A 7,874-nucleotide genomic window follows, 5' to 3' on the forward strand; every position below is an offset into this window, starting at 1 on the left:
ATCCATCTAACATCAGCTACAATATCTCTAGTACCACGACCCCTTATTGTCATGACAGGAGTCCAGAATGAAGGCTGCACAGTGGAGTGGACTTGGGGGGAGGGATTGCATAACAATGAAAGAGTTTTTCTTTTACTTTTCAAGAAGAGTGAATTGGGGGGGAGGGGTGGGCAGGAAGAAAAGTGCAACAATGAATGACTGGAAACTCTGAGTCTCTGTAAACCTTCATTAAAATTAATAAAAAATAAAAGAAAGAAACCATAGCTGCCACCGAAGCAGAAAATAAATAAATATATATGTCAGGTGTTGAAAACACTGTGAAGCACAAGTCTACATCTACATATGTGGAGTCCACTCAATGAGAACTGGTTTTTTGCCTGAAGAGTGTTCTTCCATAAGAAGAAAAATCTGCAGGTAGACTGGGCAAGACTGTCTAATCAGTTATCAGAAAATCTGGCTGGGAAAATGGCATTCTTCCAGGACTGCCCTGGAATGGATTGTGTCCCCTTGAAATAGATACAATGAGAAGCTAATGCTCTTCCATGATCTGATAAACCAAACAGTTAAAAAGTTTGAAGGTGGAATGCAGCACACTTTAATCTCATGACAGCCCTAAACAGATATAAAGGCCACACCCTAGGGAGTGACTAGTAAAACTTTTTATTTCAATAGAGATAAAAAAAGGAGGAAAGTGAAAGAAGAAGGGTGGCCTAGTACTCATTGTGCTCCAGTCAGAACCTATGCGGAGCTGACCCTTCAGCAGGTTTTCCAAGAGAATCACACAAGAGAAATAGCTCATCTTTCTCCCAAGGAACCACCAGTGCAGTACAACTACCTATAGACTAGGCCACCAAAGAGAGCTCCCCTCTTTCAGTCATACTGCAAGCATATAAAGCATTCGTATTTTTCATATGAATTCATATTTGTTAGTTTAATCAACCAGATTAATTAAATGAAGAGTAAATGGATTTAAAAAAGTAAAAGAAAGAGAATTGTGGTTTCTTTGAAAACTAAGATGGCATTGGGAAAGGTGATTAGGAGAAATAACTGCTGATTTTGTTGTAAGGCCTAAGCTATAAACTTATGCCAAAAGTTCAGTGCCTGGGATTCTTTACTCAAATAGTTTTAGATATGAATACAGGCCCTATTTTAAGAAAACTTAAGCTAGAATTCAGAAAAGAAACATATGATGCTGTAACACATACACACACAAAAGAGAAATTGAAAGTGTTTATAAGCATTGTTCATTATTTACTGTTGTTGTTGTAAAATGGAATTGAGTCTTCTATATCTAATAGCAACTTTATGAATAACAGGTCTGAGCTTTCCCGTATCCTACAACCACTCTTACCATCTTTACCATGCTCAAGGCCATTGCTACAGTGACTGTGTCAATTCTTCTTATTGGGTCTTCCTATCTCTGACCCTCCACCATTCCAATTATGATGTCCTTTTCTAAGTACTGGTTCTTCCTAAGGACATGCCTAGAGTATGTGAAGCAAAGTTACACCGTTAAGGAGCACTCTAATTGCATTTCCTCCAAGATAGATTTGTTTGTTCTTTTTGCTGGTGTTGTTGTTAGGTGTCATTGAGTATGACTCATGTTGTTGTACAACAGCCTTAAATCCTGCTCTATCCTGTGCCAATCACACTGCGTCTGACACACCCATCCTGATTACCCCAGTCACTGAATCAATCCATCTCATGGAGGGTCTTCCCCTCTTGCGCAGTCCCTCCACCCTCCCAAGCATGATGTCCCTCTCCAAGGACCCGTCACTCCTTACAACATGCCCAAAGTATGTCAGATGAAGCCCTAGAATCCTTGCCTCCAAGGAGCCACCAGTTTAACCCTCTCCAGGATGAATCTGCTTAATCTCTTGGCAGTCCATGGTACATTCAATACTCTTCTCCAGCACCACAGCTCAAAGGCATCAATTCTCCTTTTGTCCTCCCTAGTCATTGTCCAACTCTCTGATGCATAACAAGTGATTGCAAAGACCATGGCCTGTATCAGGCACACCTTAGTCTCCAGAGAGACACCGTTGCTCTTGAGTACTTTAGAGAGGTCCCTAACAGCAGACTTTCCCATCACAATATGTTTTTTGATTTCCTGACTGCTGGTGCCAAGAGTGTTGACCATGGAGCTGAGCAAACTGAAGCTGTGAACAATCTCAATCTCTTCGTCATCCATCCTGATGCTACCAATTGGTCCAGTGGCAAGAATCTTTGTCTTCTTGACATTGAGCCTCAGTCCATACTGAAGGCTGCAGTCCTTGACCCTCTGCAGCAAGTGCATGAGGTCTTCCTCAGTTTCAGCAAGCAGGGTTGTGTCATCTGCATAACACAGATTGTTAATAGATCTTCCACCAATCCTGATGCCATAATTCTTCTCATAGAGCCCAGACTCCCGGATAATCTGCTCTGCATACAGATTGGAAAGGTATGGAGACAGGACATATCCCTGAAGTACACTCTTCCCAATTTTGAACCATGCAGTGTTACCCTGCTCTGTACTGACAACTGCCTCTTGGTCCAAGTATAGGTTTCGCATTAGCACGATTAAATGTTCTGGGATTCCCATTCTTCTCAGAGTCAGCCTCAGTTTGTCATGATCCACACAGTCAAATGCCTTTGCATAATCAATGAAACACAGATATGATTCATAGAGACCCTATAAACTACAGATCAGAACTCTATCCTATCCTGTTTCAATCCTCATAACTTCTGACATATTTGAGCCCATTGCAACTGTCACTGCATCAATTCATCTCGTTGAGGGTTGTCCTCTCCTTTGCAGACTCTCTACCTTTCAAAGAATGATGTCTCTTTCCAAGAAATAACCTCTCATAACAACATGCCTGTCTCCACAATCACCACTCTTGGCACCAGCAGTCAAAAAATCAAAAGATGAATGGCACTGGGAAAGTCTGCTGTTAGGGACCTCTCCAGCATACTAAGAAGCAATGATGTCAGTCTAGAAACTAAGATGCACCTGATCCAGGCTAGGGTCTTCATAATTACTGACTATGCATCAGAGAGCTGGACAATGATTAAGAATGACAGAAGAAGAATCGATGTCTTCAGATTATGGTGTTGGAGAAGAGTCTTGAATATACCATGGATCACCAAGAAAACAAATAGCTCTGTCTTGGAGGGGGTGAAGACAAGTTTCTCCTTGGAGGCTAGGATTCTGAAGTTCGTCTCACCTAGTCACGTGGCCCAGGTCTTTGGAGAAAGATGTCATAGTTAAAAGGGTGGAGGGACGTTGGGGGAGAAGAAGACCCTGAATGAGATACATTGATACAGTAACTAGGGCAATGGGAATAGGTGTGTCAGAGTCAGTGAGTCTGGCTCAGGACAGGTTAAACTTCAGAGCTGTTGTACATACATAGGGTTGCTATGAGTCATGGGCAACTCAACAGCACATAACAACAACAGGTTCAAAGTATGTAAGAAGATGCTTTATCATCTTTGTTTCCAAAGAGCACTCTGGCTGTACTTTCCCCAAGACATATCTGTTTGTTCTTTTTGGAAGTCTATGGGTTATTCAGTACTTTAACATCACAATTAAATCAACTCTTCTTCTGCCACATTTATTTCCTGTCCAACTCTCAGCTGCATAGCAAGAGAAAGAAAAGATCATGACATGAATCAGGCACACCCTAGTCTTAAACTGAAATCATTGCTCGGTAATTTGGAGAGGTCTCTGACTGTAGATTTTCTAGTGAAATATATCTCCTTATCTCCTGACTGCTGATATCAAGAGTATTGAATTGGATTTAAGCAAGATATAATTGTTGACAATTTGTCTTTTTTCCATCTATCATGATGTTGTTGCCTTTTATTTCGGTTATTGTTGTGTACTGTAGAGTCAGATCTTACCCATAGCTGACCCTATGATGGATTTTCAGAGGCAGTTACTCTCACAGTAGGAGATTTCCCATTCTTTTCTGATGGAGCAGCTGGTGGACTCAAAGTACATGCCTTTGGGATAGCAGTACAGCTTCCTGCCACTCTGCCTCTAGAGCTCTGTATCAGTCCAGTAGTGAGGAATTTTTCTTTATTGATATTGAGATGTACTCCATATTGAAGGCTGTTGTCCTTGATCTTCAGCAAGTGCTTCAAGTCCTCCTCACTTTCAACAAGCCATGTTGTGTCATCTGCCTAATGCAAGTTGTTGATGAGTTTTCCTCTGATCCTGGTGCCACATTCTTCTTCATAGAGTCCATCTTCTCAAATTATTTGCTCAGCACAGATTAATGGAGAAAGATACAACTCTGACACTCACTTTTCTTAATTTTAAACCATGTGGTATTCTCTTGCTCTCTTCAGACAACAGCTTCTTGGTCTAGGTATATGTTTTGTATAAGCATAATTACGTGTTCTGAGATTTCCATTCTTCTCAATGTTAGCCATGATTTGCTATGATCCACACAGTGAAATGTCTTTGGAGAGTCAATAAAGGATAAATTTTTCTAGTATTTTCTTCTTTCAAACAGGATCCATCTGACATTAGCAATGACATCCGTTTGAACTCTACCCTAGGCCTAGAACAGGAATCTGGCACCTGGAATCAACTCTTTTTCCTTATTTTTAGTCCATGGGATATTCTACACTCTTCTCCAACATGACAACTCAATTACATTGATTCTTCCTTCTGTCATAGTTACTGATTGTCCAACTCCCAGATGCATAGGAAGCAATTGATAAGTCCATGGCTGGAATCAGGCACACCTTAGTCATTCAATGTTAGTCATACCCTTGTTGTTTAACACGTTAGAGAGATTCATGACAGTAGATTTTCCGGCTGGCTGACATTGTGGTGGCGGTCTCTCCTTGGTGGCAGTCAGGCAAGGGAAGTTTCTGGGGTCCATTTGTTGTGTGCTGCTGTTCTGACTGGGGCCAGAGGCCAAGACCTGCTCAAGGGTGTGACCTGTAGGGCTGAGGATGTTTTAGTCAAACATTCTTCTAGGTCATAGAGCCCTGGTCTGTCCACTTGCTGTACAGAGGTAACTCATGGTGGCTGTGAAGCTGAACACTGTGACACTGATGTGCCAAATGCAATAATGGCTATCCATGGTGGACAATGTTTATTGGAGCTTCCTGATTAAAACAAGCTTGGAAGCAGGAGTGGCATCCATTTCTGAAATAACTTGCCTTGGGAAACCCTATGAACCTGGAGAAAGGATGAAAGTTATACAAGTGTCCAGGTCTTTTGTTCATAGTGTCGCTATGAGTTGTTTACAACTCAAGGTACTTAACAACAACAACATATCTATTTTGATTTATTGACTACTGTTTACAGATTCAGGAAACTTGCTAGGAGAGGCTGTTCCTTGAGCGTGATGTCATGTTTGGAAAGACAGAGAATCAGCGAAGTCAAGGAAGACCCTCAACCAAGTGGATCGGCACAGTGACTACCACAAGGAAGTGTGAGGTTGGCACAGGATAGTACACGGTTCAGATATGTTGTTCATAGAATCATTATGGATCATACTCAACTCAATGAGACCTAACAACAACACTCATTTTCTGGATCTTGTGACAAGCTTGTTTAGGTGATGAAGATGGCCACAAGTAGATATGATTCAACAACACAACACAATCATGTGGCTTTAAAGATGGCCACCTCTAGGTGAGGGTTCTTTGTGTTCAATATAGTTGCTCTCTAGAAAGTAATATAAAAGTCACTTGCATGGAGGTCGAAATCAGTACAGTTAAAAGTCAGTGGGAAGCAACACCCGGAGGTGGCTAAGTTTCTCACTTAGGATGAGTTTTGGGTGGGTAATCTCTGCGTTAGCTGAATGTTGGCTTTCCTGGTCTGAACCATCACAAGGGAATATAATTCAGCATATAAAGTAGCAGGAAAGTAGATAAAAGAAATAAGGACTGTGAATCAGGGCAGACCTAGCAGTAACCCATTTAAAGTTTAAAACAGTTAAAGTGTTCCTTCTAATTCCTTAGAAAGGTAGTTGTCAGGCCGAGGACCAAGGTCAAAGGGAGAACATAGCATTCAAGGAATATCAATGTAGGGGAGCTTTGGTGGTCTAGTGATAAGGAGCTGCAACTACAATCCCAGAGGCTCACGGTTCGAATCCACCAGATGCTCTGCCGGGGAAGGAGGAACAATCTCCTCCTGTACCAGTCAGATCTGATTTGATGGTACACTCACATAAAAATAATAAAATAAAAATTAAAAAAAAAAGGAATATCAACGTGTCAACAAAGGGAGTGAACAGCCTCAACTAACATGGAGTGACCCTCTCTTCCCTCCCTAAAGACCCTCACCATAAAACCTGGCCTAAAAAAATTAAAAAAAAAAAACCTGGCCTAATCCACTTTTGGGTGTAGTATTTCCCTTATCAGTCCCTCTGCCTGTTTCTCTCTCTGCAGACTAAGGAATCCTACCCAGGAGACCCCTTCATAAAGCTTCTTTGGCTTTCTTTCTCTGGTCCCTTCCTGGAGTCCTTGGCCTTGTGTCCAGTGCAAAGACCTAACAGTAGTTTTTGATACAAAGTCAGACTATCCAATTTCAATGTTAACAGAAAGGAGTGACTGTTGGGTTCAATATTGGAGGGTGAAGGAAAATGACAACAAAAGATTTAAACTTGATTAGGAGACTTCCTCAAAACTTCCTCCTAGGCAAAAAGGACACTTCTCCTTTTTAAAAAATGTTAGAGGGTTTTAAAAATTGTTTTCTTGCCTGTTGCAATTCCAACTTTTTATTTAATGGTTTCTCAATCTTTGGTGAGTTGACAATAGCTTGCTACACATCTGAGAGCTCAATGATTAAGGATGACAGAAGAAGAATCAATGCTTTGAGTGATGGTCTGGAGAAAAGTAGTGAACATACCTTTGACTGCCAAGAAAACAAACAGGTCTGTCCTGGAAAGAGTTAAACCAGGTTGCTCCTAGGAAGCATTAACACATTGTCAGGAGAGACAAGTCCTCGCAGAAGGCCATCATACTTGGAAGGATCAGCACAAGAGAGAAGGACCCTGGACAAGATGGATGGACATTGTGACTGAGGCAATAGGATCAGATGTGTTGGAGCTGGTGAGGCTGGCTTAGGGTAGGACAATACTGTTGCCCTCTGTGTGGTTAATATGTTGTTGATAGGGTTGCTATGAGACATAGAAGACTTGAGGGCACATAACAACAACAGTCTTGGGTGAAGATGGTACAGCCCCCTGCTATGCTTCACTGACCATGCAACCTTTGGTCTGTGAAAGAATTTACAAGATAGCTTCCTGGCCAACTAACTTGAAGAGATGCATATTTGTTCCCGTTTCCCAAAGAGGTGATTCAGTAGAATGTGAAAATTACCAAACAATATATTAATATTACATGAAAATAAAATATTGCTGAAGATTATCCAACAACAACAAAAATTGTCCATCTACGGAGAACTGTCAGAAATTCAAGCTGTATTTATTTTTTTTTTCGTATAATATGGTATCCTGGATGAACTACTAGAAAAGGAAAGGGCACTGGACAGAATCCCAGGAAATGTGAATGAAGTATGGATCACAGTTAATAATAACGAATGAACATTGACTTATTAATTGTAGTAAATGAATCATACTAAAATCAAATGTTAATAGTTGGAGAACTTGAGTATTCAGTGCATGAGAGGTGTGCCATCTTTATAATGTTTTTATATGTTGTTGTTGTTGTTATGTGCCGTCGAGTCACCTGTGACTCATAGCGACCCTGTGTACAACAACCCTAAACTCTGCTCTGTCCTGTGCCAATCCAACTGTCTCCGACACTCCCATCCCAATTACCCCAGTCACTGAATCAATAATCCACCTCATAGAGGGCCTTCCTCTCCTGCGCCGTCCCTCCACCCTCCCAAGCATGATGTCCCTCTC

At 41.3% G+C, this 7,874-nt stretch overlaps 1 pseudogene; it reads right to left on the reverse strand.

Moving 5' to 3' along the window:
* The window catches only part of LOC102848804, a 198,904-nt pseudogene that overhangs the window by 140,470 nt on the left and 50,560 nt on the right, over positions 1 to 7,874 (reverse strand).

This window comes from Elephantulus edwardii, unplaced genomic scaffold, assembly GCF_000299155.1.
Source record: "Elephantulus edwardii isolate Elephantulus edwardi_28Jun2011 unplaced genomic scaffold, EleEdw1.0 scaffold00067, whole genome shotgun sequence".
Lineage (NCBI taxonomy): Eukaryota > Metazoa > Chordata > Mammalia > Macroscelidea > Macroscelididae > Elephantulus > Elephantulus edwardii.